This window comes from Triturus cristatus, chromosome 5_1, assembly GCF_964204655.1.
Source record: "Triturus cristatus chromosome 5_1, aTriCri1.1, whole genome shotgun sequence".
NCBI classification, from domain to species: domain Eukaryota; kingdom Metazoa; phylum Chordata; class Amphibia; order Caudata; family Salamandridae; genus Triturus; species Triturus cristatus.
In genome coordinates this window covers 95,287,892-95,301,397 of record NC_140587.1, presented here as the reverse complement: position 1 = coordinate 95,301,397, position 13,506 = coordinate 95,287,892, and positions in this window count along the sequence as shown.

Sequence of the window (13,506 nt, the reverse complement as noted above, 5' to 3'; positions counted from 1 at the left end):
TCCAACTCCATGGAGTGCAACAGTAGGGAAAATGTAGGATAGCTTAGGGGTTACATTAACATACTTATAAATTAAACATATTTTTTAAAATAAATAACATATTAATAATTATATAACAAAATAATTATTAAATTAAATTAATATTTACTTAAATAACATTAAATTACTTCCCACCCTGTTCCCCTATAGACACACAACCTCTACACATAAAAAATAACACAAATAATTCAATTATCAATTAATGAATTAATACAAATTAATTACCAATTAATAATTACTTAACAATACATTTATTAACAATAACAATACATAAATAATAATAATAATAAATTAATTATAATTATTATAATTTATATTTAACCAATTATTAATAATGAATTACCAATTAATAAATGATTAACAATAAATTAATAATCAATAACAATAAATAAACACATATTAACTAATTAATTATATTTAAATCACTTCCCACCCAATTCCCCTGTAAACCCACAACCCGCTACACATTTAAAATAACATCATTTTTACTTATGGAGTGTATATTGGGGTGCTGTATTGTCAAAAGATACGAGCAAAATGCCTACTCACGCGTCTTGCTGTTATGTTCACAACAAAAACCATAAAAAATAAATCAAAAATAAATAAATAACATAATTAATGTAATTACCAATTAATAAATTATGTAAAATCAATTACCAATTAATAATTAATTTACAATAAATTAATTAACAATAACAATAAATACAAATTAATAAAATATTAACTATGTTTAATATAATTATAAATTAACCAATTAATATAAATTAATTAATAATTAATTAACAATAAATTAACAATCAATAACAATAGATAAAAACATAATAATTAATTATTATTAAATTACTTCCCACCCTATTTCCCTATAAACCCACAACCCGCTCTGATAGTAAAATGCTAAATTTACTTTAAAAAATATGACTATTTTCTAAACATTTAATACATATATTTAAAAATAATGAATGCAATTTTTTTTTTAAACATACATAGAAAATACATACTAAAATACATAACACTAAAAAAATAATCGATATTATTTACAGCTATATTATTGCTAACGATATTATTTACTTCAATATTACTTACTTCGATATTAAAAAAATCGATATTACTTACCTTAAGGTCGATATTCTGGTCAATGATATTCTTGACTTCAATATTCTGTCCCTACGATATGAAAAACTCAATATTAGTGTAGGTCGATATTAAAAATTCAATATTTTGACTGCACACCACAAGGACCGCCGCTTACTAGCGTTAGCGTTTGTTAGCGACAGGTTTCTTAATGTGGCCTATCAACAAAAACTATCACCCTGTTAGTGATGACGGCGATACAAATTCTGACGTTAGCAGCAAAAAACTCACGTTAGTCAGCCCAACATGACTTTTTTTGCCTCTAGAGGCAAGAATAGCCTATAAGTCCACCTCCAATGAAAATAGGTGACAGAAACAAGAGAATGCAAAATGGAGCATTTAGGGCCAAGTGCAGCACGGATCAATAACCCCCTAACCCCCCCCAGCAGCCAGGATGACCAGCCAGAGTCCCAGACGAAGAGGAAATTCAGGGCTACAATCATGAAAAGAGGTGCATCGCAATACCATGTCATCCAAAACCTTAAAAGCGTGGAGAGTCCCTGGGGCCCGGAGGCCTCACTGGGCCTGCGTGTTGTACCCAGAGTAGGATACGGAGGTGTGGTGGAGTTGCTGGGCCGTGGAGGTAGAAATTGAGGTGCCGGCGATCGCCCTCACATGGTGTTGAAGACTGCCACGTCGCATGGAGACCCGTTGCTGACCTGTGTGAGAAGACCGCCTGAAGCCCCTTGGAGCTGTGAACGGTAGAGGAGCTCCTGCGCACCAACGTAGGGAGGTCTGCGTCGCATATCACTTGCTACCACTACACCAGGTTGCACGGAGGAGATTACCAATGGTGGGCCACGCCTCTCTGCATATCGGGCCGGAGGATGCTGCACTGGCCAGATGCTGTGGAGGGGGAGACCCCTGAGCTGCGCCGAACTTGTGTGGCGGGAGCGCTGCAACATCACGCCTAAAGGGGCCCTGTTGCATCACCTGCATCGAGAGGTTCCCCAGAGGACTTGGCGGCAACTGCTGTACCCAGGCTTGTGAAATCCGGCCTGGCTGAAGTTCCTGCTGGCTGAGTCACAGATTCGGAGAGTGTGCAGTGGATTGCGCCACGATGCCAATGTCCAGGTGATGAGAAGGTGGGATGCGTAGCGGGGGAGGCCAGGGGGTAGAGTCGGGCCCAGGCCTAGCATATGTGGGTGACGCACCCCCACTGGCAGCTCAACCCACTTCTTTCAAGCAGTGCAAGAAGAGGAAACATAACAGAATGGGGAGAGGAGTTGGCCTAATGGCTAGGGCGGTCAACCTTGAATCTGGGGAACCGGGTTCGAGTCTCGGCAATGAAGCTGAACATCCTGTGATTCTGGGCAAATTGCTTAATCTCCCCGTGTCTAACAAAAATGAATGTGTCCTCATGTAACGTAACTGGTGCAATGTAAAGCGCTCTGATACCAGATACCTTTGGGTCAAGTTTGCGCTATTTAAAACTCTGTAAAAAAAGAAAATGATACATTTTTGATGTACTCATGCTATGTTTCCTTTGAGGGTGGGTGGGACTGCTCTACTCACGGAGCAGGACAGGGGCAGAGTGGTATGCCCACTCAAGTGTGCAATTACTGTTTGGTTGGCCCTCTCAGGCTGCCCAAAGCAGTCATGCACACATCCCTGTTCGCAATGCAGGTTGCATTATGGCCTGCACGGAGAACATACCCACCCCTTCAGCCCATGGCTGAGTGCCTTGTCACACTGTTCAAGAACAATCACAACGCCGCATTTCAGCATTGTGATTGGCTTAGGGGAGGGAGCCTGGCTGCCTGCTTCCAGTTCCTGAAAGCAGACTCAGGAGAGCAGGATCACAGAAGACACGCGGGACCCGGCCTTGAGGTAAGAATTGAAAAAAATATATATTTACAACCCCGCATCCCCGCCCCTCCAGTGTCCTTTCCCACGTTTCCCGCCTTCCAGCTGTCCAGCCCCCCCCCGCAGCACCACAGAATGGTGGGCGCTGGGCGGCCATGCGCATCGGGCGTACAACTGGTGCGCCAAAGGCAAGCCTGTCTGCGTCCGTCCACGTCTGGACCGTGCCCAGCACCAAGGACCCTTCTTCTCAGACAGTCCACGGCTACGACGCCAGCACCCTCCTCGTCATCAAACCTGGATGCCACAATGCCTGCCGTCTAGCAACACTAGAATTCTGATGCACCCTGCACCTGTTGAAACTGCAAATGCACCTTCTGCCACATCAGCACACCAGTGCCTCCTGCAGCCCATCCAACCAACAGCTCAGCCTACTGGCTCAACTGCATCCTCCTTAATGTGCGGTCCCTCCACAAACACGCAACAGAAATCTGGGACCTCCTCGACTCCACCTCTTCAGACATCTCCTTCTTCACCGAAACCTGGAACAACCTCTGCTCCAGACCTGACATTGCCATCACCATCAGGACGGCTACAAATTCACCCATACAGACCACCACGAGCGGCCAGGAGGAGGCATTGCTATAGTCTAAAAAAGGTACACTCAGATTGACTACACACTCTAATGATCCAACGGTGACCATGGAACACATCCACTTCCAGATCTGGACCAACCCCAACATCACCCTCCACAGGCACCCTCCTCTACAGGCCCCCAGGTTGTGAACCCTCATTCACCAATGCCATTGTAGACCTTATCAAACACCAGGCTCTCCTATCCACTGACTACATCCTACTCGAAGACCTCAAGTTCCAGCTGGACAACCCCAGTGACCAGAACACCACCCCCCTCTTGGGGAAACCTCGCCACTATCAGACTTAAGCAGCTAGTCGCCGCACCAACCCACATAGCTTGACATATGCTCGAGCCCATCTTCTCCACCAGTGGGAACTTCAACTACAGCCACACCACAGGACTCTCTTGTATGACCATCATTGTTTACATCACACCTTCACCACACCCACCATACACCATCGCCATCATTGCCCCTCCCATCGCAGCTGGATCAAGGCCACCGAAGAACTTCCCGTTAACTCCCTCAGCACCACCACTCCGCCAACACTTACAGACACCAACTCCTCAGCGCGCAACCTCCACTGATGGATCTCCAACTGCACTGACACCCTGGCACCTCTCAAGAAAAGACCAGGCAAACAACACTCCCAGAAGGCCAACTGGTTTACTCCCGCCCTCCAGTAGTCCAGCCCCACCTGCAGACGTCTCGAGAAGAGATGGAGCCACAACATCAATCAACTCTGCAACACAGTCACCCATGCACCATGGCGCAAGGGTGCCTGTGTTGGTGCATGGCAGCCATTGTGCGCCAACGTAGGGGAAAAAGACAGGGGGCTTATTCATGAGCCCCTTCTGACAGTTTCACCCCGCGGGTGCATCATTTTCTTGACGTACGTGCAGCGTGATTCTTGCACCACTTTGCGCCGTATTTGCAAAGTGACGCATCTAGGCATATGCGTTACCTTGTGAAGCCCTGTGCCACATTATGCCTGCATCAGGTATGATGTATGCAGGGTGGGCGTTCCCACGCAACATAGCTCTATAGGAGTGGTGCAGTGAAATCTATCAGATTTCACTGCAACAATTGTAGGACGCTACTGCTTCAGTACCTTACGCCTGCCTCTTGGCACACATAAGGGTGATGCAGTGCCACAGGGATAGACTGACCCCATGCCTTGCTGGAGCTGCGCCATACTTGTGACACAACTGCAGCAATGTGTGACTTTTGCGCTGACAGATACGTCAGGATTCCAGACATATCTGTCATTAATTGCCACATGGAGCGCGGTACACTAAATACGGCGTATTCATGGTGTCACTGGAAGTGCGTAGTGATAAACAGTCTTTTGACGCAGCAATGCAACACTTTTCATAAATGAGGCCCAGGAATGCGCCCAATCTTATTGGTGGTGCGCATTCCTGTCCTGTAGTTTTGTCGCAGGGCAGTACAGCAATATTCCTTACAGAGCTGTCCAGCACCAAAACCTTCTGAACTGAGGCCCCAAGTGTTTGCACCATTTTTAAGGGCAGCTATGTTCTGGTCTTCAAAAACTGCCTCTAACTTGAGTTTGTTTTGGTTTTGCACCATACAAGAAATTCCTTGGAAATATCGCGAAGTGGGGTTAGCAGCAGTTGTTGCACGGGAACACCTACTTGCATCTCATTTTTGTTAATTCCAGCTAACAGAAGTGCGATCTTGAAAATTCACGCTTACTCTGGAAAAATGCTAATTGCAGTTAGCGGCAACATTTAAATAAGGCGGGCATGCTAGGTGGCGCGCGAGCAAGATGGCCTCACTACTGTGAGGCTCCTGCAGCTCGAGCCACTAATCTGTATATTTATCCTGCCCAGGAGGTCCTTGGTAAAGATCTACTGCGCCTGGTTGAAATACGTGACCCGGTAACCTAGCGGTGTGGTTGCGGAGGCTCCCGACTGCTGCTGTCTGCTGCGGAGGTTCCTCCAAAGTGACGCCGGTGGCAAGGACTGGCATGCCTGGATCCAGTGTGGGTGGAGCAAGATACGTGAGCACCAAGGTGCCCACGTGGAAGCTAGGCCATGCGCCTGATGTGACCGGGACTTGCGATGCTGCGGAGAGGTGGCGGTGAGTGCGCATAAGTTAAGTCTCTGCGAGCACCCGACACCTCCTGCGCACTCTCACACCGAAGACTGGCGGTCTGAAGAGGCTTTATTTATATCCCCTGCTGCGCCTCCCGTCCCGCGGCCGCGGGGGACCGCGGGCTGCCTGCATGCACCGCTAGCTGTGAAGACACACGAGCGCGGCCCCCTTGGTACCCACGGGGCCTGTTTGGCATTTACCTGGCTGAGAACAGTGGCACCTTGTACTTGACTCGCGCGGACTGTCCTTTTGGCCATTTAAAGGAACACAGCGATTACTGTGGCGGGACCGCATTAGCATTGGCGGCACGTTGCACTCTTACGGGGAAGGCAACTTGAGCACTGCGGCGACTTTATGTGCCACACGAAAATCGAATACTCACGCACACTGACCAGTGGTAGATCGGAGACCTGCACTGACTCGGATGCCTCATTCATCGCCCTGCCTTTCATCTGCAGGGAATAGCAGCACAGCTGCAAGGGTCGCTTGCGGACACTGCACTTAAATACGGCCTCTTCGTTACTCATGCGGCCTACTCGGCGTGTCCCTGGGCGGCCCAACTGACATTATCGTGAAAGCCCACTCCTGCCCTCCTTGCCAGCTGAGGGTACATGAACACAGAATTTGCACAGTGAGACCGCCCCCCCTGAACTGCAGGTTGCCTCCGGACTGGAGTGTGTTGAGCACAGCGGGAACAGAATTGCCCTGACTTTGCACATAATAGACTGCACGCATGATCGCACGCCCTGTACCGGGGCAAAATAACAGTGACCTACCTACTTTTTCAACCTGCTCTACACTCGGGTGGCCTGCAGCTTGGGGTAGACAGACACCGCTGGCAATATCAGAGGCACCATCTCTAGAGACCCTTCTGAGAGCTCAGTGTGGCAGCCCTCACCTCTGATACTGAAAGTACGGAAGTAGCATACTGCCGACACCAGAACAGTTGCTAACAAAGTAGAATATGATCCACAAAATGGGGAAGGCAGATGCGAAACTGACCAGACTGACATTTGAGGCCAAAAAAGGCACTCGTGCACAGCAGGAAGATCCTGATCACATTAGTGAAGAATAACCACAGGGGTCAGCGCAGCTACAAGACGAAGACATGAAAGAACTCCTCCTTGCAATGAGACAAAGCCTCGCCTCCATAGAAGGTAAAATGGACACAATGAACACTTGTATGGACGCTATTGTCGATAAGTTGGACAACTATGACGAACGTATAAAAGAGACCGAACGCTGCATCTCCGACACGGAGGATAACACGTCGCAGATGCAAAAACGAATGGCGCAGATGGACAAACTACTTAGGGTCATCGCTGCCAAAAATGAAGACCTCGCGCAGCAGATGAAACAATATCCGTGTTATTGGCATCCCAGAGAGCACCAATACCGGCCGCATGGAAGAGTTTATAGAGAGGCTGCTGCGTGAAACAATCGCCACTGAATCTTTTTCCTCACAATTCATAGTGGAAAGGGCACACCGCTCCCTGTGCCCCAAACCACCGCTAGAAAGCACACCACATCCCATCATCGCGAGGTTACTCAACTACCACAACCGCGATGTGGCACTCAAAACAGCGCGTGAAAAGAGACATCTCACGTTTGAGGGAAACGCATTCACCCTCTGACCTGACTTCACAGCCACTGTCCAGGAAGAACGACGGAAATTCATTCCCGCCAAGCACAAACTTCGCCAGGCACAAATTGATTATGCACTCTTGTATTCGGCTCGACTACGAGTGACACACCAAGGCAAACTTTTTTTTTTTACTAATAGGCAGCAAGTAGACGACTTCTTGAAGCGCATCAAACGGCCGAATAATTCCTGCACCACACAGGAACTGTCGCCAAGATCATTGTCCCCGGCGAGGGAATAGTACGAACTTCATCTCTACCGCTGTGTGCTTCATGGGACTGGTGTGGTACTTCACCTTCTTCTCTCCCTCTGGCCGCACCTCCTGCTTCACGCTGGGACAATAGAACACTGACGCGCAGTCTCGGTGGGGGGCAGCGGCTGGAGCATCAGGGTCAGAATAGTACCCTCCTGGGGATGTATGACACTTAGCACCAGGCCCCCCTGTCCCCGACGAGTTTGTTTCACAACTACCCTGCAACTCGGATGGGTGGGTGTAACCGTGCTTGTACCTAAGAGTCCCCCCCAAGGGTGATCGCCCTTACTGCAGATTAAAATGCAGGATGTTTCTGTTTTTTTGGGTTATGTGGGTGGGGGTGGGATTGTTCATTCTGGCATGATTGGGATGCTACCGTGGGTATGGGTGGGAAGGGGTTTGTTGGTGGGGCACAACGCAAAAGAGAATAAAGAACAGACAGTATTTTTATTGCATGTATTGTATCACATTCGCAGATGTAGATCACACGCCGCTTTTTACATTATGGCCAGCTCAGAAACTAATCAGAACGTACATTTTTAATGTGGAATGTCATAGGATTAGGTGATCCACACAAAAGTAGACAGGTACTAGCATACCTGGACTGCCATCATACCCGAGTCGCACTGCTTCAAGAGACTCACCTGAACCCCTGCCATGCTACTTCATTTGCTTGTAAGTGGGCAGATCACAGGATATTCTCCTCATACTCCAGAGGGACAGCCATACTTATAAAAAAGCGCACTCCATTTACCCCTGCTGGCACGGCGCAGGATCAACATGGACACTACTCCATGGTCTGGGGCAGGTTAGGTACAGTATCCGTCACACTGGTCTGCTGCTATGGGTCCCACATTGACGACCCTGATTTCTTTGCCACACTTTGGGGAAGATTCTGGACATAGGCACGACTCACCTAATCTGGAGGGGAGACTTTAATTCTACTCTAAATCCAGCGATGGACAGATCCAATCCGGCACCGCATCACTACACTAGATCACATAAGCTGTTGCGAGACATGGTGGCTGACAATGGGTTATAAAACACATAGCGACATGTCCACCCACATAAAACTGAAGGTACACATTAAACAACTCTGCATTCATCTTGGGCTAGACTTGATAACTGCCTAGTATCTCGCAGCCTAGGCCCATCGATAGTCTCAGTTACACATTTGGCGAGGACATACTCGGATCACTCTCCTGTCAGATTGTTGCTGACCCCCCCAGGGTGCGATGCATCCCCTAGAAGCTGGAGACTATCACCTCTCACCCTACTGGACACAGGGTTTCACAGTGAATTAGGGCAGGAAATCACAGATTTCTTTCAGAGAAATTTGAGATCCGTTGACAGTGTTGAGACTGTGTGGGAGGCCTTTAAGGTCAAAATCCGAGCTCAGGAGTTCTACGCGACATTCAGAGCACATTGAAGAAATTGGAGGGTGAACTTAAGGGGCTGGAGACTTTACTATCTGTTCGTGCAGACGGTGTGTCCCAATGAGACTTCCGGGAAAAACTCGCAGAATATACGGAGGCAGGAGATCCGCTTTAGGAGTAAATACTGGGCAGCCCGCAGATATGGGGAGGGAGAGCATCCGGGCAGAGCTCTATCTGAAGCAATACGCAAACCCCGCTTCTCTAGTTATGTATTGGAACTTACTGTTCCTGATGGTGCGCAGTGCAGAGATACTGCTGATATACTGGCTGCGTTTACCACTCATTATTCCATGCTGTATTTTACTAGCAGGTGAGGCTCACTTGATGTAGCCAACTATCTAGATGATGTAGCTATAGGGCGGCTGAGAAACTTGCAAAGGGAATTCATAGATGCTCCCTTTGAGCTGGATGAAATACGTGAGGCTATTATGCATATGAAATTCGGTAAAGCCCCGGGTTTAGATGGGCTCCCCATAGAATTTTATAAAGCATATATTGATCAACTAGCCCCCATCCTAAAAACTGTTTATGAAGACGCTCAAACGAATGGTATCCTCCCACCCTCGATGAGAGAGGCACTCATTACCTCCCTGTAAAAGCCAGGCAAGACTGTGGACCAATGTGACTCTTACAGGATGCTGTCCCTTATCAATAATGACGCTAAAATTCTATCTAAGATACTGGCCAATAGGTTAAATTTGCTGATGGAAAAACTAGTTCTTCCCGATCAGGCTGGGTTTATTCCAGGACGTGCAACCTCACACAACCTTCGGACCTTCTTTTACATATTACAGAACATAGATCCTGATTTGGCACTTGCAGCAGTCTTCCTAGATGCCATAAAAGCATTCGACTCAGTAGAATGGGACTATTTACTAGGAATACTGCAACGCATGGGAATGCCTATATGGTTCCTATCATGGATAGGCTTGCTATACCAATCTCCAACTGCCAAAGTCTTAATTAATGGACAGATGTCTCCAACCTTCCCAATCACCAGGGGTACTAGGCAAGGATGCCCACGCTCCCCCCTGCTCTTTGCGCTGGCAGTTGTGCCCTTAGCGGTTAGACTGCGGCAGCACCACCAGGATAAAGCTTTACGCTGCTCCATGCGCCAGGTGCTCATCTCCCTCTATGCAGATGACATCACCCTGTACATAAGAGACCCGCAACAAAATCTAAATCCCATCTTGAGGGAATTCATTATTTTTGGGAGACTTTCTGGGATCCACGTAAACTGGGGGGAGTCGCAAATATTCCCTCTCACCTCTGGGGTCACACAGCTCCCCTTGGTTTATCCACTAGAGTGGTGTAACACAGAAGTAAAGTATTTGGGCATTCGCATCACCAGGGATATGGAGGAGTTAATGCGCCTTAATTATGGCAGGACACTAGACCACGTCACAAGCTTTGTCACACTCTGGATCTCTATGCCGCTATCTATGGCAGGACGCACCTCACTAATCAAAATGGTGGTTCTCCCGCAGTTACTATACTTATTCATGAACAATCCGTACTACCCGGTCAGGCATTTTTTCACTGCTTTATGCTCTGAAATAATCAGATTAACATGGGGGCTGGGGGTCAAACAGCCACGACTACAATGGGACGTGATTACCAGACCTTACTCACCGGGTGGGTTTGATGTCCCCAACCTTGAGCTATACTACGTATGTTCACAGGCTCACTATGCTTACTATCGGTATCACCCACCCAGATACATGCCACAAGTAGCAGTGGAGCAATGGCTTGCAGATGCCATTCCCTTAGCAGGTATGATATGCAGTGTCCCCCAGCCCCGTGACAAAGACACCAGGACTGTCACATGTACAGTAACTGCCTGGAGGCGTATTATGAAATTACTACAGGCCCTTATGCTTTACTCTCCACTACTCCCACTTATGTATCACCCCGTATACAGTTGCTTCAGGAGACAGGGTTTAGGAAAGTCATGGCGAAGACGAACATTACATGCTGGGGGGACTTGTATCATAATGGGATGTTTCGCACCTTAGAACAAATATTTCATAACACACCGTCTTCGCCATTAGACGTGATTCTCTTTGTGGGACTTAGGCAAGGCGTAAGTGACAATACCCCGGCGTACCCACTAGAACCCCTGACATTAACTTCACTGTATGCAATGCTTCAAGCCACCTCTTTGGGACATGCTGTGTTGACACTTTACCATGCGATACATACACAACATGTGGTAGACTAGTGCCATGCCCCCACACACCGGGACATGGAGCTAGGTTGTGAGTTACTGGATAAACAGTGGACTTATTGCTGCCTACAGACAGAACAGGTGTCAGCAAATAGCAGACTGCGTATATTACGCATTTAAAATTTTTACACAGCCTATATCACACCCCAGCCAAAATGTATGAATACAAACTGCAAGACACCGATAGGTGTGATAAATGTGGCATGGAAGGTGCCGATTTTCTCCATTTAGCGTGGAACTGCGCAAGTGTACATGAATATTGGCAGCAGATCTTTAAATCTTTGGAGCAGATGACGTCATTGACCTTTGTAAAGTCTCCACTACTAGCGTTGTTGGGATATACTGAACTCATAGAACTCATAGACAAGCCCTTTCGCAGATACGTTGCTCTGGCAGTATTGATGGCCAAACGCTGAATTGCATGTAGATGGGGGCGCGGGAGGGCTCCGAAATTCTGCACGAACAGGATCAGGGTTGTTTAAGGTCACAAAAACTGTAAATGTAAGGTGCATTTCATGATATCTACCAGACTGCACGAGACGAGATCAGATTTCGCTCTGGTAGCCTGTTATAAGTTTAGATCTTTGTTGTATATTGAAATTTGTAATGTGGATACCTATCAACGGCGAAGACATAATGTACATTCTACAGTGTTGTTCTTCTTCCATCTTATGTTCAAGAATGAATGTTCAAATGTAATGATCTACACTGCACTGTGCATGGCACCTTTGTGAAAGATGCATATAACTCCAGAAAGTACAGATATACGTCTGTAATGATTGTAAGCTTAATGTTTGTTGCTTCTCATACAAAAACTCAATAAATACATTAAAATGATTATTATTTTTTTAAATAAGACGATTAAAAAAAAGCTGCTGTAACGTCAAAACAATTGCACTATGGCGGTGTTAAGTTCTTGTACATGTGTATTAGGACAGGTGTCTGGACTCCTCAGTGGCAGGGGAACATTATAAGAGTGGATCAGTATTTATGCCTCACTCCTGAGACACAGGTGACAGGCCTGGTCAGATAAGGATTGCCAGGAAACAGTGTGCTGGGACCACCGCGCTATGCCCACGAGCCTGTGACAGGCACAGGGAATCTCGGTCCGTTTCAGGTATCTTCAACAAGACCTCCACAGTTAACTAATGCTTCCAGATGCTGTGGGAGTGACAGTCGAAGGAATCAGTCTGAGCTGCTAAAAGTGACTTTTAAAAAGTCCATCAAGTACTAATTACGTGCAAGTAATAACTGTCAATTACCATCCCCAATTATGGGTCAGAGCCGGGCAGCATGCCTAAGAGCCATTATTGCCCAAAGGTAAGGGCAGTAAGGCTATAACATCGGCCTCTCCTCTCCAGTGCTGAATTCATCCCACCATCTAGGAGGCTTTAAATAGTTCTTCTGTATCATGGCATGGTGGGAGAATGTCTGTTTACATCATAAATCAGATACTGCTAATACGTCTCAAAGCTCTACTTCTCATACAGTTTACTGTTTATGGTTACCTTTGACATAATTTTTTAACAATACTGATAACTGTATTTCTTCTACGGTTTGTACATTGTTGGAAAATTTCCAACCACCATGAATATTTCTCTCTTGTTTCTTATATTTCACCTTATTATTATCATTAGCTATTGTTACCATATGTCTGCTCATTGCACTAGTTCCACGTTTTTATTCTGCTATACAGTGTTATGAGGATGTTTTATGTATATTTCTATATGTAAGATTTTTCTTATCATATTCTCCCCTTCTCCTCCTCCCTTGTTTCTCCCTGGAAAATATAAATAACTTTCGTTGCTTCACCTTAATTTCTTTCGCATTGTATTAGCTTTATAAAGTACTGAACTTATGTGCTATGTTTATGCTCTTATTTGATTAAAGTATTTTTAAAGATAAAAAAGCACACACAGGGAGCATTCAGACTGGCTGGCCAGCTCCCAGCATTCCAAAAAGGGGCTAACATGGCATTATAGCATTTAGCTCCCTTCTCAAATGCTAAACCACTCGTTAAAGGTAGTGGCGTATCACAGGGTGATAGGGGCTTCCTTTCCGAAAATGGGGGATGCGCAGACTCTCGCATCTTTTGGATGCATTAGGGATTAGGCTGAATCGGGGTCCCCTCAAGGGTGGTGACTAAAGGGGCCTGCATTAGGCCCTTGTTAAAGGCCCTCTTATAAACCTCAGCCACAGGTGGGGGTGTATAATGAGGGAGA